Below are 26,973 nucleotides of genomic sequence, written 5' to 3' on the forward strand. Positions count from 1 at the left end.
TCACCAGGTGAGTTTTCTTTGGAAAGCCACAGACCTAACAATAAGGGCCGATGAAAACCATCCTGGAATTCATTTTAGAAAGAACCACTTTCTCGGAGTGATCTCTTCAGTGAGTTTCCCCAATCCCTGCACGTGTCCCCTCATCACAAAAATGTTCACTGGCCCTTCTTATTCTGGATGGTGATGTCAGCATTGGCAGTGAGTTTGTTTTGAACTGCTTTCATTAAGCTGTGAGTTTTCTTCCTGAATTATAGCAGATTATTTAATGTAGACAAAGACCTTAGAATCATCATAGTAGACACTCCATAAATAGGGGCTATGTGCCACATAAAATAGGTGATATGCTTCCCAGTTTACAGGCAAGGATATAGGTGCCTGGAGACTAACCAAAATCATCCTGGCTGACGGCAGTCAGCCTTTAGAGCAGAGGTTTTTACCCGTGGCTATTCGTTAAAGTCACCTAGGGAGATTTCAAAACTAGCAACACATGGAACCACCCCCAGAGATTCTGTTTCATTGGTCTGGGTGGTGCCTGGGCATCCTTCACTTTCAAAAGCTTCCCAGAGGATTCTAATGTGTAACCAGGATTGAGAACCAATACTTTAAAACTTCACTCTAGTCTACAAGCTCTATTTGCCTCTTCCAGACAGCATTTGGTCCAATGGCACAGTTTTACAGATGAGAACACTGAGGTCCAGGGAAGATGAGTGATTTTCTTAAGGCATCAGAACTGGAGCTAACCATTAAAAAAATCACAATTTATAACCCTTCTTTGCCTCTGCATCATCTAAACGCAAACTTGGTTGAGCATAAGAATCACCTGATTGCTTGTCAAAAATAAAAACTCCCAGGTTCCTCCCCTGGATATTATTATTAAATAGGTCTGCGGTAGGGTCTAGCTGTCTATAATTTAATAAGTATCCCAGTGGTGAATATAATCTGGCCAATTTGTTGGTTCTGTATCATTTTTGTTTAAGATTCCACATATAAGTGATATTATGTGATGTTTGTCTTTGTCTGTCTGGCTTAGTTCACTTAGTCTGATGATCTCTAGGTCCATCCATGTTGCTGCAAGTGGCATTATTTCATTATTTTTAAAAAACATTTTATTTATTTTTGGCTGCGTTGGGTCTTCGTTGCAGTGTGCGGGCTTTCTAGTTGCAGTGAGCGGGGCTACTCTTCGTTGCGGTGCGCAGGCTTCTCATTGCGGTGGCTTCTCTTGTGGCGGAGCATGGGCTCTAGGCGCATGGGCTTCAGTTGTGGCTCACGGGCTCTAGAGCGCAGGCTCAGTAGTTGTGGCTCGTGGACTCTAGAACACAGGCTCAGTAGTGGTGGCGCACGGGCTTAGTTGCTCCGCGGCATGTGGGATCTTCCTGGGCCAGGGATCGAACCCGTGTCCCCTGCATTGGGAGGCGGATTCTTATTCACTGCGGCAACAGGGAAGTCCCTATTTCATTCTTTTTTTATGGCTGAGTAATATTCCATTGTGTATATACACCACATGTTCCTTATACATTCATCTGTCGATGGACATCTATGTTGATTCTGAGCTAATGAGATTGTTGGTATTTTCTTTCTTGCTTCCTTTCTTCTTTCCTTTTTTTTTTTTTTTTTTTTTTTTGCTGCAAAAAGCTTTACTGTTTCCATTTGGTCCAAGGCTTGGGAGAGAGCTCCAGGGTGGTTAAAAGCTGCCTAGTGGCTGCAGAGCGGGGCTTCAGGCCCTGACACCAGAGGGGCTCCTCAAAGGCCGCTGGGCTCCGGACGCTCCTACTCGTGCTGGAGGGTGAGCCTTTCGACGAGGGACTCGCCCAGCCCCCGCTGGGGACCAGCCGGCCTGCGGAGGTTGGTCAGGTGGGCGCGCATTGTCTGGATGAGTTTCACCTGCTCATCTAGGAGGCGGCTCTCCCGGAAGTCACAGAGGCGGGGGTCTGTGCGGGCAGAGCCCAGGGCGTGCAGGTCCACAAGGACCTGGTTCAGGTTCTCCTCCGCGAGCACGACGGCTTCCACAGCGTCCTGGGTTTCACCCCACTCATCCTGAGACGCTTCTGCACGTCCTGGAAGAGGGCGCGGCTGCCGCGCTGCTTTTGCATTTTCAAGAGGCGCTGGGCGTCCTCACGCTTCCCCTCGGGCACTTCGCGGAAAAAGTGGCCCAGGCCCTCCAGAGCCGCGTCGTGGTGGTGGAAATAGGAGCCCAGAGAGAGGTAGGTGCGGGAGGCCGGCAGATGCATGTTGGCCAGGCGGTTGACGGCGGCTTTATGGAGTTAAGCTCAGAATATGGTGTTGGCGGTCCCGGTGGCCGAGGACAGCTGAGCGGCTGGTTCTGAAGGTTGCGAGTGGAACACAGGCTGGAGGTGGTCGGAGGCGGGAGCGAGGGGCGCCCCTGGGTCTATGCCGTCTACACACCGTTGTAGCAGGAGACGGAGCCGCGGGAGTGCCCAGCACACTGCCTGTTGATATTTTCTAAGCTAAAGAAAATTTTAGATCTTTCACGGTGGTACAAAAAAGAACTTAAATATCATTTTAATGATTTCCCCGTGTGAAGACATTAAGAAAATGTAACAGCCCTGCTTTATCAAACTCTAGGCTTTAGTTACAATTCCGTAATTCTTTTTTTGTTTGGTTGTTGTTGTTGAAGTGTGTGGTTCTTTACTCAGAAGAACATGGATATTCATTTCAATTTGTAGTAAGTTGTGAGCTGAACTCAAATGGTTATAGCTTCCGGAACAGAGAATAAACTGGCTACTAGTGTGACCAATTATAATGACACATGCCAGTCTGTTCTCTGCTCCAAGTTTGGTGGTTTCCAGTCAGGAAGGGTGAGGCAGCCGTAGTCTTAGGTGGCCAAGAGAAGAGTGTAGCTCAGCAAGCATTTGTCGTAGGACCCCTGATGAACATGTGACTCCACAGGAATGCCCTTAAACTCCACTCTTCGAGGCAGCTTTACTAAGAGGTGCAGTGGAAAGAGCCCTGGAATCCAACTCTGAAAACCTAGGTTCTGAAATATTGTTCTCCCACCTACTTGCTCTAGAACTATGATCAAATCATTTGACTTGTATGAAGCTCATTTCCACATCTGTAAAGAGAGGGTAATGATATCCGTTCTACCTATCTAGTGAGGGATATTTGAGTATTATATTAGCTAACATATTCGTTAGCATTTGCCTTGTAGCAATCACAAACCTCTGTGGTATATGACAATAAATATTTGTTTTTCATAGATCTACAGGTTTTAGCTAATCTAGGCTGGGCTTCCTGGGCAACTCTGCCGATGTTGGCTGGATTCACATGGCTGGAACGTTGACTGATCCCCCCAGGGCTGGACAAGGGTGATTAACCCAGATATATCCTTCTCATGGAAATGGCAGGAGTGCAAGATTGCAAGAGAACAAGCCCCATTGTGGAAGCACTTTTACAAGCCTGTCCTGTGTCATATCTACCATTGGTTAAAGCAAGCCACATGGCTGAACTGAAAATTAAGGAGTGGGCTTGTATACCTGGCCTTTTGATGGAAAGGTGTGTAAAGTCACACAGTAAATGGTATGGATACTGGGAAAGATGAAGAAATTGGGTTAATGCAGTCGAACACAGCTGATGCTTATAAAGTGCTATGCAAAGTATATTAATGTAATGAAACTTCTGTGATCCGGAATATGTAAATTAACCATATATGAACTAACTTGTGAGTAACTTTTATGGATAGAAGAGAGTATAAGTCAGTTTATATTCCAAGTATTTTCCATTTTAGTGGGTTTATAGGTAGCATTATATATGGTGCTTTCGTCAGTTATTGTGCTTCTTGATTGGTAGTATGGGACACAAGTTTAAATGACTTGGTTGTCTGAGAGAATTTTTTCTTTTCTCCTGGATTGAGATCTTGAAGAAAGCCAGTTGTGTATGTCAGAGTTTCATTTCACAGTTTAAAACTATGTTTCTCCGGCTGATTCCAGGGAAGTAGTGAGATCGATTCAAGAGGAGCATAGAATATCCCGATATGTCAGGAAGTAAGGAAGTGATCAGAAAAATGTTAGGGACATGCCACAGGTACAGAGGAGCCAGCTTGAAGGGGCTTCTGCAGGCTGAATCTTAGACAATTTGAGCACCAAAATAATTAATTACAGTACTGAATTATAAACCAATGGAAAAACAGGTATATACATGGATAAATGGGGGAGAAGGGTGGTGGGCTTTTGCTTACAAGTACAATGCCAAGGGTCCATGTGGAGGGAGTCCTAGAGTTGGAAGATTATCATTTTGCAACCATCATAATAAAGCCTCGGTCAGGCAAGAATCATCAGTGGATACTAAATGTAGGGGAAATTGTGATGGGCAGGATATTTCCATGGTTGTTAAGTGTCTCCCCAGAGACTGCTCATTAGCAGCAAGGGAAGGAAAAAAATAGTAATTATACAATGGAAAAATTGGACAACACCTAGTCCAGGTGACCAAAATTAACATCCCCAGTGAAGGAGAGAGGGATATCACGTAGCTCCAGAGGTGATACCCTGAAAAGGATACATGGCACCTATGTAGTATTTTGACTGAGAATGTATAATCTGAATCTAATCCTGAGGAAATATCGGCTGGACACAGAACAAGGAAAAGGAGGTGGGACGGTATTCTTTCAATGTCAGTGTCATAAAAGACAAAGGCTGTGGAAATGTTTGAGATTAAAGGAGTCTGAAAAGACATGACAGCTAAATGGCAACACCTGAGCCTAAACTGAACCGTATACTGCAGGGGAGGTGAAAATACCATAAAGGACATTATTAGATCAGCTGACAAAATCGAAATATGGACAGTAGATTAGGCAAAAACATTGTTCTGACCATGATGAAGTAACGGGGACCAGATGTACCCTCCTACCTTAAACAACTAAAGAACCAGAGAAAATGTACGAAACGATGGTTCGCAGACATTAGACGATAGGCGGCACAGGACAGAGATCCCTAAGAGAAGAGACACAAACAAGGTGAACCGTATGATTGCCCCTGTTTACTGCCTGGAGCCAGTTTGCAAGCCTCGGTGCAGGGACGGGAAACGCAAACAGAACCCCCAGGTTTCCTGAGTTGCGGAGACATAGTTGAGAATTTGGAGAGGCCACGGTGGCTAGGATTTGCAGGGCAGGGGACCAGAGAGGAGAGCGCTGCCTGGAGACTGAACTCTGGAGGTCTGCAGAGGGGCTCCCTTGAATCGTCAGCTTAGTGCTGATCTGTACATGAGGTTTTTTTTGTTTTTTTTTTTGTACATGAGATTTTAAGGAAACTAGCTGAGGCCAGGGAAATAATCTCCCAAAACTATCAAGTGGAAAACTTCTTGGCGATCACACAAGTTTGGGAGTAGTTCATCTTCCCTTTTGCTAGACTGGAGAACCCTTGTACTATGTGGGCATTAGGTAGAGTATTTAGAAAGGTGTTATCTCAATAGTGGGATCGAGCTAGGCCTAGACTAAAGGCTGCTCTGGTCTGATTCAGCGTAACAAAGCTGAAAAGCAAGATTTGAAAGAATCAAATTATTTCCAAGTAACTTAACTGCATCCCAGAGGAAAGCTCAAAATTATTTACCAAGAATTACAGAACATTACAGAAATTACTTCTAAAAAACCCAACAGCTAACAACGAACCCAATGTCTGGCATCCAATTAGTCTGTAACTGTACTGTGGTTATGGAAGAGACTAGCTCTACTCTTAGGAAGTACACACAGAAATATTTAGGGATCAAGGGCCATGACGTATGAAATTTGCAAAGAGAGGGGTGGAGAATAGGTGAATCTGGGTAAAGGATATACAGGGTTCTTTGTACAATGTTTATTTTTATAGCTTGTGAATTTGAAATTATTTCCAAGTAAGTTAATTCAAAAAAGAAATATAAGAATGATGTTTCTTGTACCTTAGAAACCAGCAGAATCCTATTTGGATAATGCTATGATGGTGCTCAATCTATCCACAAGAATGTGTATAACTTTCAATTATCAACTGCTACAGAGAATTCAAAATAGCATTTAGAGGGGATCCTGCAAAGGCAGCAAATTGGGGGGAAAAAGAAGAGAAATATAACAGATAGCTATTTGTTACCATGATGGGCATTTGGAAATTCTTTAAGTGTTGGCTTTTTCCCCTCATCAGCCAATTCCTATATTCTGCTGAAGTGAGGGATTTTCCCATTTGCTTTTCTCCAACCTGCCCTGACATTGCTATCTATCGCGTTCTGGATGAATGGAATCTAGAGCCTTTCTGATGTAGGTGCTGAGGCAATCTGACTTACTGCGCAAGGAAGGAACAGCTTCTAGTATGAGGCAACCAGCGACAGGGAGACCAGTTCCTGGTGTCAGTAGAACACAGCAGTTCCAGGTGGAGACAACAGTTTTCTGCAGCACTTGATGCTACAGTGTTTCCACGTGCTCAGTCAAAGGTGGGGGCATGTGAACATTCTGATGGGAACTGGATTTGTCAGAACAATAGGAAATAGACTTAACCAGAGAATTCTGGTTCCTTCTCTTCCTGGATAACCCTCCTGCAATGTGGGTCTAATGTTCTGTTGAGGTCTTCACTGTTCTTATCCTGTGACCAGTTGGAATTATTTTTCTACGTCGTGTGACCCTCAGCTGCAAGAGGAAAATACCTAAGTTTACTCATCAAGGTGATGAACGTAAATTCCCTGATCAGTCTGGGTTTTGTGGCATCTGTAGTATCCTAGCATTGGGGCCTGAGAGAGAGGAGGAAGTGTCACAGGTTTTGAAGCCAATGGAATAGTCCCTATTTCTGATATTTGGGAATAAATTAGACCGAAGGAAATAGGCTATTAGTGGTGTGTGTGTGTGTGTGTGTGTGTATGTATATGTATGTGTGACAGTTCCTGTCTTTAATAGCCCAGGAACTTACCCCTCTAAGATGCCCAGAGAGGTGTTCATTGAACATTTTTCTGTCTCATGGTCTATTGATTTGCTTTAATATGAAACTTCTATTCCCACGTTGGGTCTTTCCTAATCAGAAACATTAAGCAAGCATGAAGTATTAAGTAATTTTATTTTGGGAAACCATGCAATTTAGTCTCATCTGTAGCTAATGAAAATTTATGATTCAGACAATGTCTAAAAGTTCCGAAAACCATACACAAAAATCACTGACTGAGAACAAAATGGTCAGCCTGGCAGATAAAGAGGTTGTTGAACGGCATTTATAAGATTCTATGCTGCATGAAGCCCAGGGAGATCTCAACTCTGGCTGCACATTAGAATCATTTGGGGAGCTTTAAAAAATTCTATGACCAGGAAGCCAAACACCGGATTGATTAAATCAGAATCTCTGGAGGTGGCTTGGGTATTAGGAGCTTTTAAAGCTCCCCAGTTATATGTGGAACTTAAAAAATAAAAAGAAATTAATGGGGCTTCCCTGGTGGCGCAGTGGTTGAGAGTCTGCCTGCCGATGCAGGGGACATGGGTTCGTGCCCCGGTCCTGGAAGATCCCACGTGCCACGGAGCAGCTGGGCCCGTGAGCCATGGCCGCTGAGCCTGCGCGTCCGGAGCCTGTGCTCCGCAACGGGAGAGGCCACAACAGTGATGAGGCCCGTGTACAGCAAAAAAAGAAACAAAACAAATTAATGAATATAACAAAACAGAAACAGACTCACAGATGTAGAGAACAAACTTGGTTACCGGTGGGGAGAGGGAAGGCAGGAAGGACAAGATAGGGGGAGGGGATTGAGAGACGCAAGCTACTATGTATAAAATAAGTAAGCTACAAGGATATATTATACAGCACAAGGAATATAGCCAATATTTTATAATAAGTGGAATATAACCTTTAAAAATTATGAATCACTGTTGTACACCTGAAACTTACATAATATTGTACATCAACTATACCTCAATTAAAAAAAATAAGCTCCCCAGTTCATTCCCACGAGCAGCAGCGAGTATTGAGAACCACTGAGCTAGAGTGATATCTGATTTTCACCTTCACCTTGCGGCAGGTATTTCAAAGAAGAAAACCCAGGGGATGATTTTCTGCAAAAAAAAAAAAAAAAAAAAAAGGAAAATAATGTTTCTTATCGGGTGTCTTAGCCCGTTCACAGAAATGTAGGCTTCTTCTAGCGTGCACCTCAAAACTCCTCTAGTTATTACTGTGTTCCAATGCCGCTTCCACATTTTTATGTATTCTTTTATAGCAGCACCCCACTTCTTGGTACCAATTTCTGTCTTAGTCTGTTCAGGCTGCTGTAACAGAATACCATAGATTGGGTGTGAGAAATAAAATACTGCCTGCCATATCGATAAACAAAGCATGTCACAGTCACCGGGAGGTGAGCTGGTGAGCCCTGAGGGAACTCAGGAAGGAAACAAGGAATACCTGCCATCTAGCAGCCATCAGACTGCAGCCACTCCCCACGGTGAGCCCTGAGGGAACTCAGGATGTGAAAACACAGGATACTGGCCCCAGATAGCTGAGGTGCATATCAAAGGAATGGTTTCAGTGAGCCCAGACTCTTGCATCTTCTCATACATAGAAAAGCGCTAAATTCCTTAACTTGAGATATCTGGTTTTCTTTAATTAACAGTAATCTTTTGTTCCTACTACCTGCCCTTTGTTGCAAAACTATTATATATCCTAGCTCCCCCCTCACCTCCTCAGAGCAGTTTTTTCAGGGTTACCTGAGATGCTGCCTCCAGGCTTGAAGTCCTCAGTATGTCCCCCGAATAAAACATAACTCTCAACTTTTAGGCTGTGCATATTTTTTTAGTTGACAGGTGGTTTATAAACAACATAAATTTATTTCTCACAGTTCTGGAGGCTGGGAAGTCCAAGATCAAGGGGCTGGCAGATTTGGTGTCTGGTGAGGGCCTGCTTCTTGGTTCGTAGGTGGCCATCTTTTCACTATATCCTCACGTGGCAGAAGGGGCCAAGGAGCTTTGGGGGTCTCTTTTATAAATGCACTAATCATATCCCAAAGGCCCCACCTCCAAATACCATCTCAGTGGGGATTCAGTTTCAACATGAATTTTGGTGGGGCATAAACGCTCAGTCTATGGCACTGGGGATGAGAGGAGAGAAGCAAAGGAACGTGAGAATCACCTGAAAAGTTTGTTCAAACCATACATACTCCTGACCATCCTAGATTAATTCATTCCCTCCTTTTGGAATCACTGTCAACATTCAATCTTGGAGAAAAGTGTTAAGGATGGTTATATTAGTAGGTTGCTTTTGATAGCAAGTGACAGAAAATGTAACTCAAAATGGCTTAAATAATGAAAGGATTTATAACCCTTGCAAGCAAAAAGTTTACAGACTAGTTTGGCTTTTGGAGAGCCTTGATCCAGTAGCCTAAATACATCAGCAAGGATTTTGCCTCTCCACTCTGCTTTTTGCAGAGTTGTTCAACCTAAAGATGCATCCTGTCGCAGTCTCAAGATGGCTGCAGGCAATACCTAAGGTTCCTTTTTCTTCCTTCACTTCTAGCAGGAGAAAGAGAACTTGCTGCCTTTCCAGCAGCAGTTCTAATATTCACCCTGATTGGCCTAGAGCATGCCACATGCCTACCTGTGAACGAATCATTGTATAGAGAGATGGAGTGCACTTACTGCCTTAGTTTTGCTCAAATGCTCCACCCCTGAGAAATTGATGGCTGTTGGAAGGGAAAGTTGGGGGGTGGGGATGAGGAATTGATGTTGGCAGTGCAGCCAACTGAGGCCATGGGATGGTCTCAAAGGTTAAGTGTGAATATACTTCAGTAATAAAAAAAAAATAATGAGACTCATTTCACCCATCCTTACCACCAGTCTTGATAGTTTATAGCAGGAGTTCTCAACCTTACAACCATTGGCATTTGGGGCTAGATTTTGTTCTTGCTATGGGGGCTGTCCCATGCATTGTAGGATGTCTAGCAGCATCCCTGGCTTCTACCCCCGAGATGCCAGTAGTACCCTCCACCATCACCACTCTCCCACAGATGTGGCAACCGAAAATGTTTCCAGACATTGCCAAATGTCCTCTGAGGGACAAAATTTCTCTCTTTCCAAACCACTGTTTTATTTATTTATTTTTTATTGAAGTAGAGTTGATTTACAATGTTGTGTTAATTTCTGCTGTACAGCAAAGTGACTCAGTTATATATATATATATATATACATACACACACACACACATTCTTTTTTATTTTCTTTTCCATTATGGACATTGAACATAGTTCCCTGTGCTATTCAGTAGGACATTCTTGTCCATCCATTCTATATGTAATAGTTTGCATCTACTAACCCCAAACTCCCAGTCCCTCCCTCCCCCACCCCCTTGGCAACTACAGGTCTGTTCTCTATGTCTGTGAGTCTGTTTCTGCCTTGTAGATAGGTTCATTTATGTCATATTTTAGATTCCACATATAAGTGATATCATATGGTATGTGTCTTTCTCTTTGTGACTTACTTCATTTAGTATGATAATCTCTAGACCCATTCATGTTGCTGCAAATGGCATTATTTAGTTCTTTTTTATGTCTGAGTAGTATTCCATTGTACATATGTACCACATCTTCTTTATCCACTCATCTGTCGCTGGACATTTAGGTTGTTTCCATGTCTTGGCTATTGTGAATAGTGCTGCTGTGAACACAGGGGTGCCTGTATCTTTTAAACCACTGTTTTATGGTTGAACCTCCTAGATAAAAATCTCTATCGCAGAAGCAGAGATCAGTTTTCCTCCGTTTCTCCAAGGTTTAGGAAAATAATTTAAACTATAGCATGAAGAAATAAGTTAGATGTAAAGCAGAATTCCCACCATTACACATGTGCATTAAGTATTAAATTTATTCCTGTATTACTATGTTATTCTTTACTGGAATTCTTTTTAAAAATGTTCTCACATGTTTGAAGTGAAGCCTATCTGAGATGAAAAGTGTTACTAGATCACTTTTCAGGATTCCTCCTAAGCATCAGTTTGTAAGATTTCTCAGCCTCTTTCAGAGGAGAAGCATTGCACTGAATATTTGTAAATATAAATATTTGTAAATATTATAAACGTGGATGCTTCATTTTGGGTCTCACTTTGAGTAGCAAAAATAATTTGGCGGAATTCATTTGGGGACCTTTGGGCTCTGTTGGGCTCAACTTAGCTCCATGTGTCTTCTCATTCTGGAACCCAAGCTGAAGAGCAGATACTATCTGCAGCTGTTCTCATGGTGGAAGGCAGAAGGTCAAAAAGGGGAACAAAACCATATCGAGAACAGCATGAGAGCTTGTATTAGGGTGTGGTATTAGTCATAAATGTCCATGTTCCATTGGCTAAGGCAAGTTACATGACCAAGCCCCAAGTCTGTGGTGTGGGGGCATTCCTACGTGTTAGAAAACACAGGGTGATAAGTGTTGCAGAGCATACACAAGTGGCTCAAAGGAGATAGTTCTACCTGGGAGAGTCAAGGAAGACCTCAGAGAGAATATGATGGTTAAGCCAGATTTTGAAGGATAAGTAGAAGTTCTCAACAAACCAGGAATGGGGACCAAAGTGGGAGAGAGGGCATTCAAGACAAGGGAAGAGCGTGAAGCAGAGAGGTACCTATTCTCCAAAGAAGATCTCTATAATCACATGGAAGGATGCTCAGCATCATTAATCATCGGGGAAATGCAAATCAAAACCACAGTGTGATAGCACTTCACCCCCACTAGGATGTCTCTCATCAAAAAAACGGATAGTAATAAGAGCTGGTGAGATCGTGGAGAAATTGGAACCTTCATACACTGTTCTTGGGAATGTAAGATTACATAGCTACTTTGGAAACCAGCCTGCTAGTTCCTCAAAAGGTTAAACATGGAGTTACCGTATGATCCAGCACTTCCACTCCAAGATACAGGCATACCTTATTTTATTGTGCTTTGCTTTATTGCACTTCACAGGTACTATGTTTTTTACAAATTAAAGTTTGTGGCAACCCTGTGTTGTCAGATGACGGTTAGCATTTTTTAGCAATAAAGTATTTTTCAGTTAAGGTATGTACATTTTTTAGACATAATGCCATTGTGCATTTAATAGACTACAGTATAGTGTAGACATAACTTTTATACGCACTGGGAAACCGGAAAATTCATGTGACTCGCTTTATTGTGGTATTCAATTTATTGTGGTGGTCTGGAACCCAACCTGCAATATCTCCAAGGTATGCCTGTATATACCCAAGACAACTGAAGACATATTTTCACACAAATATTTGTACATGAATGATTCATAGCTGCATTATTCATAATAGCCAAAAAAATAGAAAGAAGCCAAATGTCCATCAACTGGTGAATGAATGAATACAACGTGGTGTATCCATACAATGGAATATTATTTGTCAATAACAAGAAATAAAGTACTAATACATGCTATATCGTTATGCAAATGAAAGATACCAGACACAAAAGGCTAAATACATGATTCCATTTATGTGAAATGAACAGAACAGGCAAATCCATAGAGAAAAAATGTATATTGATGATTGCCTAGGGCTGAGAGGGGATTGGAGAGAAACGGGGAGTGACAGCCAGTGGGTAAGGGGTTTCTCTTGGGGCTGATGAAAATGTTCTAAAATCCATCGTGGCAATGGTTACACAACTTTGTAGATATACCAAAAACCATTGAACTATACACTTTTGTGGGTGAATTTTATGGTACGTGAATTATATCTCAGTAAAACTGTTAGCAAAAAAATCTTCCACACGGTAAGGCACAGAGGCACAGGACCATAGTGTAGTCCAAGAACCTAAGCAGATTAGCGATAACTATTGCAGAATGGGAATGGATACATCTAGGAAGGCAGGTAAGGATCAGAGCATAGAGGATCTGAGGGCAGCTTGGAGCAAGAAGAACGTTTTAGGAATATTAATTCATATGTGGAGACTGGGTGTGAAGGAAAAGGATGCAAAGAGGATGGGTAGTTAAGACTACTGCAGTAGATCCAATATTAGTTCACCAGGGCTGAGTCAAAATGATGGTGGCAGGGATGTAGAAAGGAAAGAGAGAATCCAAGAGATTTTAAAAAATATTTATTTAGGCAGGCTGCGCCAGGTCTCAGTCGCGGCATGTGGACTCTTAGTTGCAGCAGGCATGCGGGATCTAGTTCCCCGACCAGGGATCAAACCCGGGCCCCCTGCATCGGGAGCTCGGAGTCTTACTCACTGGACCACCAGGGAAGTCCCTCCAAAAGATTTTTATGAGGCCAAAATAATAGGATTTTGTGGGCAGGGAAGAAGGAAGGGAAGGATCTTTCTTACACATTCTTTTGTCCCCAACAACTTAAAATGTCTGATACAAAACAGTGCCCAATAATGTTTAGTGAATTAATGAATGAATGAAGTGGATGGTTACAATTTCAGAGTTTCTGTTACCCGACAGAGAACTTTGGGACACAGCAAGGTATTTTTGGGGGTGAGCTCAGGACTGTAACATTTAGAAAAAGGATACTTTTCGTATGAGGGGAATGGCTATTTCAGGGAGAGAAAGAAAATAATGGTAGATCCAAAGGTACACTTCATCTCTCTCAGTTTTACCTACGGCCAGCCTGCTGTGTGCCTGTGGAATTCTTTTTTAATGAAGAATTATAAAAAGTCAGTAAACTCCACCTAACTCTGGTGCCTTCAGGCTTTTGTACCCATTAGCCAAGTAGACAGAATCTACTCCCACGTGTAAGACAGAACACAGCATGCTTTACAATATGTATCGACCAGATAGATATTTTAATGAGGCTCAGTCACTAAGATACAACCACCAGAAACCACTTCGATAATTTTATCCATTTCCTCCCGGTCAGCTATGGCCTGCCTACTCCACTATGATGCATCCTTCGATGCTCACACTGGAAGATCTAGCTTTCGTATACTATAGCTTTGAGTTAGAAGTTTGTACCTAATTTCCAAGCAGAGCAGAAGAATCCTCTCTGGAGATGGATTACATACAAGGAGATGAGGTGTTTATGTTTGTAATAACAGCATGCCTCCACAGAAGACTGTGCTCTATCTAATATTTGTGGATTTGCAGGGGTAGGGTGGGGAGGATTGCACATTTGCCTTATTCTGAGCCATCGTCGACCTATTGGCTATGACGAGGTGACTTCCTATGGACTTCCTTTCCCTGCTTCAGTAAGAGAAGCTTATGGATGAGTAATAGAAAATTCTGCATTTGCCTAGTATTTGAAGTATTGACAAGGTACAGACAAAGCAATGGGAAGTCAGGGACTACCAGTGCAGCTCTCCTGGCCCTTTCTTGCCACATTAAGACACATACCAGGTCAGATTTAACATATAAGATCTCTAAGCAGTGTCAAAGTCATCACTTACAAGAAAAGAAAGCTACTTTGGTGATGGTATGTCTCCATTTTTTCTACTCTGATTGTTACATAACTTACATTTTCCAGGGAGCCATGCCCCATAAATACGTATGTTCCAGGTTTGTTTACCACAAACAATGCCAGACAAACCAAGTACATCCTCCTCAAAGTATTCCATAGATAAAGACTACTAGTTAATACTATTAGAGTGTTTGCTAGGAGGTCTGTCATTAGCATGTGTACAAGGAGATCTGACTGGCTCAATTTCTTTCCTTCCCAGACAGTAGTCCTTCAATAGAAGGAAAGGCTAGAGTGCACTCTTCTGCTTTCCTTCCCAGATTCCAAGGGACAGGAATGGGATGCAGAGTGTCTTCTGTGTCTGTTTATAGCTGCCCAGATTGTGGAAGGTCTGGGGCACTGGGGGAAATGCATGTTTTGAAGTTGGCCATATAGACAAATGAAGCTCAAACCTCAGTACTTCCCCTTTCTGGGTTACGTTAAAGAAGTCATTACAGGGCTTCCCTGGTGGCGCAGTGGTTGAGAGTCCGCCTGCCGATGCAGGGGACACGGGTTCGTGCCCCGGTCCGGGAAGATCCCACATGCCGTGGAGCGGCTGGGCCCGTGAGCCATGGCCACTGAGCCTGCGCGTCCAGAGCCTGTGCTCCGCAACGGGAGAGGCCACAACAGTGAGAGGCCCGCGTACCACAAAAAAAAAAAAAAAAGTCATCACAGCTCAGTCACTTTATCTGAGGACTGGGAATATTATCTACCTTACTGGTTTGTTGTTATACCTACGTGAGTCTTTTTGTGTGAAAATACTTCTTAAACCATAACAAGCTATGTCCGTGTACTGTATTATTGCTGTTATCACTGAGTGTCTGCAGTCCTTTCTGTTTGGGTGTTCATTTGTGGCCTGTGCCGAGGTTGGTGGCTCTGGACTCTGAGTGCAAAGCCTCTTAGTGGTTAATGCTCTGGGTCGGCATCATGGCGTCCTGGATGACAGGAATCCTTTGTTTTGAAAACCTAACCTGGATCCTGGATCTACTCTTATAACACCACATTTTTCATTCTATTTCTTCTCACAGTGTGCAGTTATATATTTGTATAGAAACAGTTACTACATGCTAAGTACTCTTCTGTGCACTTTAAGTGTAATATCCCATTTAATCCTTCCAACAACCAATGAGGTCATTATTTTTCCTTTTTGATAATAGACTTTAATGATTACAGAAATAAAGTAGTATGTGTTCAAAATGCTATGTTCTGTTTTGATCAATTAGTAATAGATTGGAGAATTTTTCTGTTACAGTCATCATGGTTATCTTTTAAAAAGCTGTTGGACTTTTAGGCTGTCTCTAATTTTTCGTAGGGATAAATAAAACTATAAAGGACATGTTTGTGCATAAAAATTGTCCTTTATCTAAATATGTCATTTTTTAAAATAAATGTATTTATTTATTTTTGGCTGCATCGGGTCTTCGTCGCTGCGTGCCGTCTTTCTCTAGTTGCGGCGAGCGGGGGCTACTCTTCGTTGTGGTGCGCAGGCTTCTCATCGCGGTGGCTTCTCTTGTTGCGGAGCACGGGCTCTAGGCGCACGGGCTTCGGCAGTTGTGGCACGCGGGCTCAGTAGTTGTGGCTCGCGGGCTCTAGAGCACAGGCTCGGTAATTGTGGTGCACGGGCTTAGTTGCTCTGAGGCATGTGAGGTCTTCCCGGACCAGGGCTCGAACCCGTGTCCCCTGCATTGGCAGGCGGATTCTTAACCACTGCGCCACCAGGGAAGCCCTAAATCTGTCTTTTAGCTTTGTTCCTATAGTTTTTTCCCAACTCTTTATGGGAATGTTACGTACATGTAGAAGAGTTCACATGAATGTTCAGCCCAGTGAATTTTCACAAAGTGAGCACATTCGTGTAACCAGCAGACAAAGAAGAAACACAGTATTACCTGAACCCTGGAGTCCCCCTCATGTCTCCTTAAGGTAACCACTATCCTGACTTTTGACCCCATAGATTTCATTTTCCCTCTTTTTGAACTTTACGTAAATGGAGTCATACAGTGTGTACCCTTGTGTTTGGCTTCTTTCATTCAATACTCACCCACGTTGTGTGCAGTTACAGTTGGTTCATCTCAGAGAGGGTCGGTATTATTATTAATCCTACTTAATAGATGAGAAAACTGAGTCCCAGAGAGGTTAAGTGAACTTGCTCAGAATAACAAGTGGCAGAGCTGGAATTTGAACCCGAGTAGTTTGAAGCCATTCTCCTAACCATTATGTTATACTGCTCCTATTTATTTCATGTCCATCTCCTCCACTGTACTGTAAGCTCCAGTTTTTACTCAGCACCTAGCATTTAGCACATACCACATAATCAATAAATATGTCCTGAGTGGATGAATACGGATGAATGAATGAATGAATATCAGATAGGGCTGCTGTATCTTCCTTTCATTCACCTTGATTATGGACTTCTCAGAGTCACTCCCACCACCTGTGGTCTCGGCCCCCTGTTATCCATTCTGCAGCAGACCCCTGTTGAAGAGAGATTTGCTTCTGTGTCTAGAGCTTGGAGAGTTCCTGGGCCTCATCTTGTCTTCCCACATGAGGGAGACTCAAGGGTAGTAGTACCACTTGAGAGCTGCTCTGGGAGTTGGAATGACCCCTCTACAAATTCCTGCCTCTACAAGTCCCAGCGCAGTTAGAAATGATTATTGCCCTTTTTTTTTTTTTTTTTTTTTTTTGGTATGTGGGCCTCTCACTGTCATGGCCTCTCTCGTTGCGGAGCACAGGCTCGGGACGCGCAGGCTCAGCGGCCATGGCTCACGGGCCCAGCCGCTCCGCGGCATGTGGGATCTTCCCGGACCGGGGCACGAACCCGTGTCCCCTGCATCGGCAGGCGAACTCTCAACCACTGCGCCACCAGGGAAGCCCGATTATTGCACTTTTAACCCTAAGCTTCCTGTGCAGAATTTTGATGTCCATGGACAGCTGGTCTCCTGAAATTCACAATAACTTTTTCGGTCTGGTTTTCTCTTTCTTTGTCTATCAGTAAATCTTGTCCGTATAATATCCTTGAGGCGGGGACATTTAGAAACTGCTTTCAGCTCTATTCCATCCAGAACAATGTGAGGTTGACCGTAGGGTTTGTACATCCCAAGCTTGATCAGGATGAGTGGTAAGACTTCAAGGAACAGCCTACCCTCTCCTCTGAAAATTGCCTTCAGAGAAATTATTTTAAACCAACTGTTTTAGAGCCCATAAGTGATCACTAGGGAATTTCCAAAACCAAGAGAAGGGGTCACTTTCTCCAATATCAGATTTCTTCCAGCACTCTGAAGCCTGGTGCTATAACATAATAATAAAAAAATAAATATAGCAACAATTCTTTGTATTATTGGAGAACACTTTTTCTTAGAACATTTTAGCCATTATTGTGACAATTCTGTGTACTGGGCAGAAGTACACTACTTAGATGGAGAAAACCATCCCAACAGTTAATGCCCATCTAGTGGTCTTATTCTCAGTGTTTTCTCCTTATTAGATGAACACTATATTCAAAACAGGAAATACATATTTTGAGGAACATACTTGAGAGTATTAAAAGAAAGCTGATTATTTGTACTTCTTATGGTCTAGGATGGGGGTTAACAAACATCCTCTCTGAAGGACCAGATAGTAAATATTTTAGGCTTTGAGGCCCATACAATCTCTGTCACAACTATCCTAGCCTGCCCTTCTAGTGTAAAAGCAGCTGTAAACAATATATAAATGGATGGGCATGGCTGCGTTCCAATAAAACTTTATTTACAAAAGCAAGGGCAAGCTGTATTTAGTCCACAGGCCAATAATTTGCTGATCCCTTGTCTGGGAGATCTGACAGAAAAAATTAATCCAGGGAGCAAAATCTTTGTAAAACTTAAGTGGAAAAGTAGATATCTTCCTTAAGATTGATAAATCTTTTATAGAAATATTTATGTTGTCCATGGTGCCCTAAATAAAACAGTTGAACGTGATAAAGAATGATTTCAAATGAGGGTATGTGCAGAAAAGAGTTCACATAGCAGGCCTGACTGCAGTCCTTTGGAAAGCCTGCTTATGTTGCCTGCTAAGGGCCTGCTTAGGCTGGCTGTTGAATGGCATCTGGAAACTTCGATTGTGGAGAGAGTTCCCACTCTTAGCCGATAAGACTAGCTCACTGTGCCTGCACTGTACAAGCAATATGGTTTATGCTGAACACCTGCTTTCCTTCCAAGAATCTAGAATTTTTATACCTGCTAGGCAGAGGCTGCCTGTGTGACCAGCCTCCAGTTAAAAAACCAGCTTCCAGGGGCTTCCCTGGTGGCGCAGTGGTTGAGAGTCCGCCTGCCAATGCAGGGGACACGGGTTCGTGCCCCGGTCCAGGAAGATCCCACATGCCGCGGAGCGGCTGGGCCCGTGAGCCATGGCTGCTGAGCCTGCGCGTCTGGAGCCTGTGCTACACAACGGGAGAGGCCACAACAGTGACAGGCCCGCCTACTGAAAAAAAAAAAAAAAAAAAAAAAAAAAAAAAAAACCAGCTTCCAGTAAAAAAAAGTTCTGTGAGTTCTAGTGAATAATCAAACCTAGGGGTGGTCTTGGGCACCTCCCAACACAGATACATTCTTTTCTACCTTGTCCACTTAATCTGTTCTCCCTTCAGATATGAATCATTGTTAAAGAAAAGTATATTCCAGACCCTCATGATAGGTATAGGGCCCACTGGAGGAGAGAGATTGGATTCCGCTCCACATATGGCATGGGCAAGTGGGAATTTGTAGCCAAGGAGCAGGGTGGAAGGTCAGTGGATAGAAAATTACTAAGAGAAAACATCAGGGGTAAGGCGGGGGGTTCTAGCTCAACTGACCTAATAGGATTCTTCACTGAAAACAAGGCAGGGTGGTCAGACATTACCTGGGGGATGGTGGAGGATGAGGAACCTGATCACATATTGAGGGCGATCAGATATCCAGGGGAGGGAGTTCTGGTTAAACTGATTTAGCAGGGTTCTTGCCAAAAATAGGTTCTACAAGAAAGTGTGCAGATGGGCCTAGGAGAAGGTTCAAGAGCCTGACTGAAGTTTGGTCAAGCAAAGAATGTCTGTCACCATCAACTTTTAATTACGGAGATGTTCCTGATCACAGTGACAGACCCTGGGTTTAGCAAAGTAGGAGGTTTGCAGAACCCTGAGCCACGAGGGTATGAGAAATTGCAAGGCAGTGCGTGGTCAGGGCCCCGCTAAAAGGAACTGAGAAGCCACTTACTGGAAAACTGGTCCAAGTCAGCAGAAAAATGGCTTCATGATGCAACTGTGACTTTTTGCAGCCTATGTATAACTCAACTGCATATCTGGGGTCAACATAACAGACTTGATGGGTAAACACAGTTCCTAAAAACCACAACCAGACTTGGGGTTCCGTAAATGGCCTGTGCCCGGCTTCATTACAATGAACCAATCTTGAACTGACAAACTTGGTCTTGTTCAACCAGTCATCCTTTATGAAACCTTCTCGGTTTGATTTTTATAAGTCCCACCGTTGCTTTTGGTCTGAGAGGGTCTCCATGGGAGCTGTACTCCCTTGTGTAGTCCCTAAATGTAAGTAAATCCTCAATACTTTAATTGTCTCTGAATTATTATTTGATAGTTAGTTTGAAGACTCCATCCCATAGGACTTAATCCTGCTGTGTTCGATCAGGTTTTCCCTCTTGTTCAGAAGTAAATTCACCTTAATACTATGTCTCAGAACTTCCCTGGCGATCTAGTGGTTAAGACTCCACACTTCCAGTGCAGGGGGCGCGGGTTCAATCCCTGGTCGGGGAACTAAGATCCCACATGTCGCATGGTGTGGCAAAAAAAAAAAAATACTATGTCTCAAAGTCTTTATATTTCCTTTATCATCAATTACCTCAAAGGTTGGGTACAGGGAAGCCTGGGATGATCTGAATCATGCAGGTATCACTGACTGGAAAAATCAAGGAAACCACCAAGATGAACACATACAGCAAAAGAGAGGAAGACAAAATCCAAAACCTGTGGGAAAAAAACTAAAGTTGTTCTTTTCCACATCTTAAGATAAAAGCTGTTTCTCTAGGACCCAAGAAAACATTGCAGGGAGAGAGAAACTTTTCCTATATGCTTTTATGTTCAGTAGCTGGGGCCTGCTAATTAAACTGACAATAGACATTGACAGGAGAAAAGGTTTATGACATATGCACATGAGGGCCTCACAGGAAAGGAAGTTAAGACCCCAACAGGCACTTTGATCCAGGGGCTTATATTCCATTTTAACAAAGGGTGATAAGTTTGTGGAGAAGTGATAAGACAAAGAACAAGGGGTTTGGGATTCCAGGGGCAGTAAATTGTGGGCAGGTAAAATATATGGGAGAAACAAGTGGAAGATAAAAGCTGTTTAGTAGGGTTTGTTATGCGGACCCATCTTGGGACTGAGGTTCTGTCTCAGGTGATAATGGTGGTTTTCCTCTTGCTGGTGTGGGAGAGGGGAGTGGGAACACTTTTACAAGGAGAAATTTGTGCTCTGCTTCTAGGCAGATAGGAGGAGGGCAGAGAGTTCTTTCTGCATTTGTTGCTTCTTAACTGCCTTTAGCTCAAAATAATCCTTATGTCAAGGTGGCATATTTAGGGGTGGCATTTTCTTTTTCTTTTTAATATTTATTTATTTGGCTGTGCCAGGTCTTAGTTGTGGCACGTGGGATTTTTAGTTGCAGAATGCGAACTCTTAGTCGCGGCATGTGGGATCTAGTTCCCTGACCAGGGATGGAACCTGGGCCCCCTGCATTGGGAGCACGGAGTCTTAGCCTCTGGGCCACCAAGGAAGTCCCACAGGTGTGGCATTTTCTGATCCCCTTCTGCTTATGAATTAGTTGTATGTCTTCACTCCTGGAAGGTGATTTAAATTGTAGTTTTACATTTATGCCTCTGAAAATAAATGGTCCTTAACTTAAAACCCCCTTTCTAAAAAACCAGATGACATTCCCCATCTCCCCCTCCCCAACGTATTTGCTTGGCAAAGGTCTCGAGCACCCCACCCAGACCCACTTTTCTTTATGTTTGCTCTGCTCCCCCCAGCCCTTTTATACTCAGTCTTCAGATTTCACATCCCTCCCCTCAAAACTTGCCCTGTCCTCCAAATGGTTGGAGCTTCACAAAGGGTTTGGGAGCCCAGGAAATAGCATAAATTCCTTACGGGAAAGCAATAGATTTTAATGGAAAAAATGTTATTTTCTGGGGTCTGAAAAGCAACCACAGGCCTCTCCTTTGTGAGGCAAAAGCAATTTAAGATTCCAATTAAAGACCTTTCTAGTCCATGAACAGATGCATGGATAAAGAAGTTGTGGTAGATATATGCACAATGGGATATTATTCAGCCGTGAGCAAGAATGAAATCCTACCATTTGCGACAACATGGATGGACCTGGAGGGTATTATGCTAAGTGAAATAAGTCAGACAGAGAAAGACAAATACTGTACGATTTCACTTATATGTGGTATCTAAAACAAACAACAAACAAACAACCCTAAACTCATAGAAAAAGATATCAAATATGTGGTTACCAGAGTGGGGGATGAGGGGAGGGAGAATTGGAGGAAGGTGGTCAAGAGGTACAAACTTGCAGTTATAAGGTATAAGGTTATAAGGTAAATAAGTACTAGGGATGTAAGGTACAACGTGATGACTATAGTTAACACTGCCGTGTGGTATATAGGAAAGTTGTTAAGAGTAAATCCTAAGGGTTCTTAACATAAAGTAAAAAACCTTTTTTTCCTTTTTCTTTTTTTCTTTTGTACCTATTTGAGATGATGGATGTTAACTAAAATTATTGTCATATGGACCCTGTTCAGGTCCTATCCTGGGTCAAGACTCTCTGCTTCGGCAGGGGAGGGTTCTTTTTCTGCTCAGGTTAGAGCAGCCGAGTAATAACAAAACTGAGCTGAGATCGACTCAGCACAAGCTTTATTCAGTGGCCAAAGAATGGAGAAGGGAACTAAGTTCACAGGTCATCTTCTTGCCCACCTGGTGAGAGGGATTTAATTTTAAAGAGTGAAGACACAGGGAGGAGGAGTGAGGCTAATGGTGGGGAGGCACATGCATTAGTCTACTGGGGAAGGGGCAGGGCTTTTTCCGAGGGAGTGGGTGCCACTCCCTTTGTATCCTTTTTTGATCCTTAATGTCCGGTCATGGCCACCAGTAGGTGTGTCATTTGAATATGCTAATGTAGTAAAATCAGCAAATAATGAGACTCAGGGTCTGTTGGAGGTCAGGTTCGTTGCTGTCTTGGTCCCAGCTGGTTCCATCTCGTTGTGTTTTTTGTTTGTTTGTTTTTGTAGCTTCCTTTCTTATCTCTGGACCCTTTAATTTAAAGATTATGTTACCTCCTGCTAAAGGCAGTGGTTGGTGGGTTTTGAGCAAAGTCCTGGACAGCTCTGGCAATAATTTCACAATATATGTGAATCAAATCACTGTGCTATATACCTTAAACATATACAGTGCTGTATGTTGATTATATCTCAGTAGAACTGGGTAGGGGCCTGTTCTGCAGGCACCAAAACCAAAAAACAAAAAAGGACCTTTCCTTTGTAAAATGTTTCCACTGTTGTCACCCTGCCCTACCACTTTACCACAAAGTACTTTTGGGTCTACCTGGATTTTGTTTAGAGCTGCCTTGAGTCACTTATGTAAATGGAAGAACCTAACCCTCAATCCTAATCCCAGGGCTTTCCTCTAGTTAGGAATTTACTACATTACTTTGATGCCTCATTTCTTTTTACTTATTCAACATGTAAGAAATGTTTACTGATCACCTAACTGTGGTACAGTCATTAGAGATGCAGAGGTGAACAAGAAATAGTCCCTGTCTTTGAGATGCTTCCAGTATAGGGACAAAAAAAAGTAAGCAATTTTGACAGTATGTACACTAATGGGGTAATTCAGTCACGTTATAAGAACACACTAGCGGAGCGCTCATCTCAATATTAGGCACGGCTAAACAGTCTGAAGCAGAGAATCTTGCTTTGTTTCCATTTTTCAAAATCACTGTCATGAAGACCTCTATATTTGGCTGACCTGATCCATTGTATTCTAGTACATCATAGATGACTTCTTCCATGACTCCTAGACCAGTGAATAATGGTGGATGCAGTAGTTCACGGAGGCTTCTTTGTTCTCAGAGTTCCCCTCATTCTACTCATCCTTTCTCCTTGCCATAGATGATTGCATCGAGGATTGAAACTCCTTAGTAACAGCCAATCCTACTTTCTCTCCTGAGAATTTGAAAAAATGTTCACAGAGATTAAAGACAGAAGATGCCTGCCTTGACCAAAGCAGTGGTTCTCAGCTTCGAGCATGCCTCAGAATTCCTGGAGGGCTTCCAACCCCAGAGCTTCCGATTCACTAGGTGTCAGGTGGAGGTCAGAGCATTTGTGCTTCTAACCAGTTCCCAGATGCTGCTGCTGGTGGTCCTGGCACCATAGTTTGAGAATCACTGGACCAGAGAAGAGAGACGTTTTTTGTCAAAGCCCCTGTGGAGTCGTTGTATTACTAAAAACGGCTCTCAGCGTAGATGGCTTGTTCTTTCACAACAGCACGCGATGGACTTACTTCCTGTGTATGGTTGGCAACCGGGCAGGAGGTAGAAGAAGGGAAGAGAATCAGCCTGGCCAATTATAGAGTCTAATTTTGGGTAAAGCACCTCTTTGCAAGTTGTATTGCTTTGGGGAAAGTTTGTCCTCTTTAATCGGATTTAACTTTGTTGCTGAGAATGATTTTTTTGTCCTTGGGACAGATGGTTTATTTTGCCCAGCATTTACCCACTGGGGACTGGAGCAGTAAAGTGGCGCAGTTTCATCCCACACTGTTGGGGAGAGAACTCAGAAGGATTTGGCTTATCACACCAGAGACCCTGGGCTGTTCTGCTGCACTTCGGGAATGTACTGCCTGAGAATTATGGAGCCTTTGACTACGCTTAAAAATGGGTAGAAAGGTGCTGCTTTAGGTCGGTTCCCGAGAAGAAGACCCTGAGATGAGAATTCGTATGAGAGTGATTTTTTTTAAGTACGTGCTTCCAGGGAGACCTTTAAAGGGGTGGGAGAAGCGGGGGACTGGGAAGGGGAGGAACCCTGAGGATGTGATCTCAGGTGAAGAGCCAGCCTCAGCCGGACCCTGCTGGGGAGCTCTGGAGTATGTCACGCCTCTGAGTTTGTCCCAACTTCGGGCCAGGGAGCTGGGCTTTCACATTCCCGTGCCTGCCTGTCCCTGGCTCTTTAAAGCAGATCAAAGAGTCTCAACTTTAGACCACTAGAAGCAAAAGCACACAGGAGCCTGGAGAGGAGCGTATAGAAACTGTAAATGGGATCCAAGGGGGCCTGGATGGGGCCCAAAGAGTGCCCACCACAGAAGATGATCAACCCAGTACAGTGCTAACCCCTGAGGAGAGTGAGTGGAGTTTTCCTACAATGGAGTGAAAACTGTACACTGAACACATTTGAAGAAGGGGGCTCCTTCTCTCTCTCTGGAAGGGTCAGAGGAGAGTGGGCCTGGCAGCAAGGCCGAGAACTGGGATGTCCCGTCACAAGGACCCCACCCTCCTCAATGAAGCGTTTAATGTCCTTTGTTCTTTTCCTTTGGACTATGAGAGAATTCATATTTAGCATCCAGTTAAAAAGTACTTTCTACCCTGTAATACCAGTAAGTTATCCCCAACTGGTCAGTAAAGTCTTAAACATTCGCACCTGCCGTCATGGGGGAATGGAAGGCAGGCCACCATAGAGCGTGTGGCCCACCCTCCGTGCTCCATGACAGCATCGTTGCAGGGGAGGGAAAGGCTGCCTGGGGTGGCCCCGAGCAGGAGCTCGCAAAGCAGAAAAGGAGGTGCCAACTGAATGACTCTGGAGCAGTCAGATGACAAACCCCTTTTTCTCCAAACGTAATAGAAAAGAACATCACATTTGAAGACAGTAGGGACGAAGCTAAGGCTTGGGTTACACTTAGAGTTTAAGTGTCACACCGGATGTGAGAGGTTCTTACAAGAGACGATACCTTCATACCTTGGCCTTGTAAAGACTAGATTGTTATCAAAATGGCGATGGCACAAGGCATTGACTCTCTGAGACAGATGAACAGATAACGAACGATATTTCCAGAAAAACGTAGGCCGGGAGTCATATCTATCTTTTATATATGACAAAACTAAAATTATAGTTGGGGTTATCATCTTTTCTTAGTAATGCATTTCAACTGTAATTTAGTAGTAGACAGTGTTATACATTTAGTAACATTAGTCAGCCATATTAAAATGGATCTGATGACAATTTTTTTTCTTTTAAAAATATATTAAGGGCTTCCCTGGTGGCGCAGTGGTTGGGAGTCCGCCTGCCGATGCAGGGGACACGGGTTCGTATCCCGATCCGGGAAGATCCCACATGCCGCGGAGCGGCTGGGCCCGTGAGCCATGGCCGCTGAGCCTGCGCGTCCGGAGCCTGTGCTCCGCAACGGGAGAGGCCACAACAGTGAGAGGCCCATATACCGCAAAAAAAAAAAAAAAAAAAAAAAAAAAAAAATATATATATATATATATTAAGTTTTTACTCTTTTCAAAATGTAGGATGACTAAGTCGGAGGTACTTTGTCTATAGGGACTTCTTTGGGTAAGGTAATGTGGTGACCTTGAATATACACATAATTTTAATACATACATGTATTATATAAATATTAACATTATATATACCAAAACCTGTTACCAAAAATTAACATAATATATATACCAAAACCTATTAAATAGCATTAAATATGCTATTTAAATAATATTTAAATATGGAGTTTTAGCATTTATAAAATTGTAAAATATATACACACATATATATATATACAAATATATTTTTATTTTTCTGAGCACCAAGCATACTTTCCATTTTCTGAGCTGTATTTGGTAATTCTTGTAAAAACATGCAATCTATAGACTGGCTTAGGGATTAGAGCGTTGTGGATAATGAAAAAGGTTTTCTTTTTTTAATTAATTTTTTATTGGAGTCTAGTTGATTTACAATGTTGTATTAGTCTCTGCTCTACAGCAGTGTGAGTCAGTCATACATGTACATATATACACTCTTTTTTAGATTCTATTCCCATATAGGTCATTACAGAGTATTGAACAGAGTTCCCCATGCTATACAGTAGGTTCCCATGAGAAAGGTTTTGGTTTTAGCCCTTGTCCTTGGAAAGGCTTCCAAGTGGTGGCGGGAGCCCACTTTCTGACCTCAGCAGGTATGGTACAGTGGATGTAACTGAGTTTTTTTTGCGCGGGAGGGGTTTTTTGTGGTACGCGGGCCTCTCACTGCTGTGGCCTCTCCCGTTGCGGAGCACAGGCTCCGGACGCGCAGGCTCAGCGGCCATGGCTCACGGGCCCAGCCGCTCCGCGGCATGTGGAATCTTCCCGCACCGGGGCACGAACCCGTGTCCCCTGCATCGGCAGGCGGACTCTCAACCACTGCGCCACCAGGGAAGCCCTGTAACTGAGTTTTTGTATGATGATGCCGATCTTGCTTTGCTTCCAGATCCTGATCCTGAATGTTGTTTTCATTATAAGTCTCCTGGGAATGAAAACATTTTGGATCTGCTCATTTTCTTGTGATGTTCCCCTTTCCAGTGTCTTGAAGTTCTGCTA

The 26,973-nt window shown here is 43.2% G+C and overlaps 1 pseudogene; it reads right to left on the reverse strand.

Annotated features, from left to right (window-relative positions):
- Positions 1-1,767: 1,767 nt before the first annotated feature.
- LOC116747816 lies at positions 1,768-25,052 on the reverse strand (annotated as a pseudogene).
- Between the last annotated feature and the right edge of the window lie 1,921 nt (positions 25,053-26,973).

Source organism: Phocoena sinus, chromosome X (assembly GCF_008692025.1).
Source record: "Phocoena sinus isolate mPhoSin1 chromosome X, mPhoSin1.pri, whole genome shotgun sequence".
In the NCBI taxonomy this organism is placed as follows: Eukaryota; Metazoa; Chordata; class Mammalia; order Artiodactyla; family Phocoenidae; genus Phocoena; species Phocoena sinus.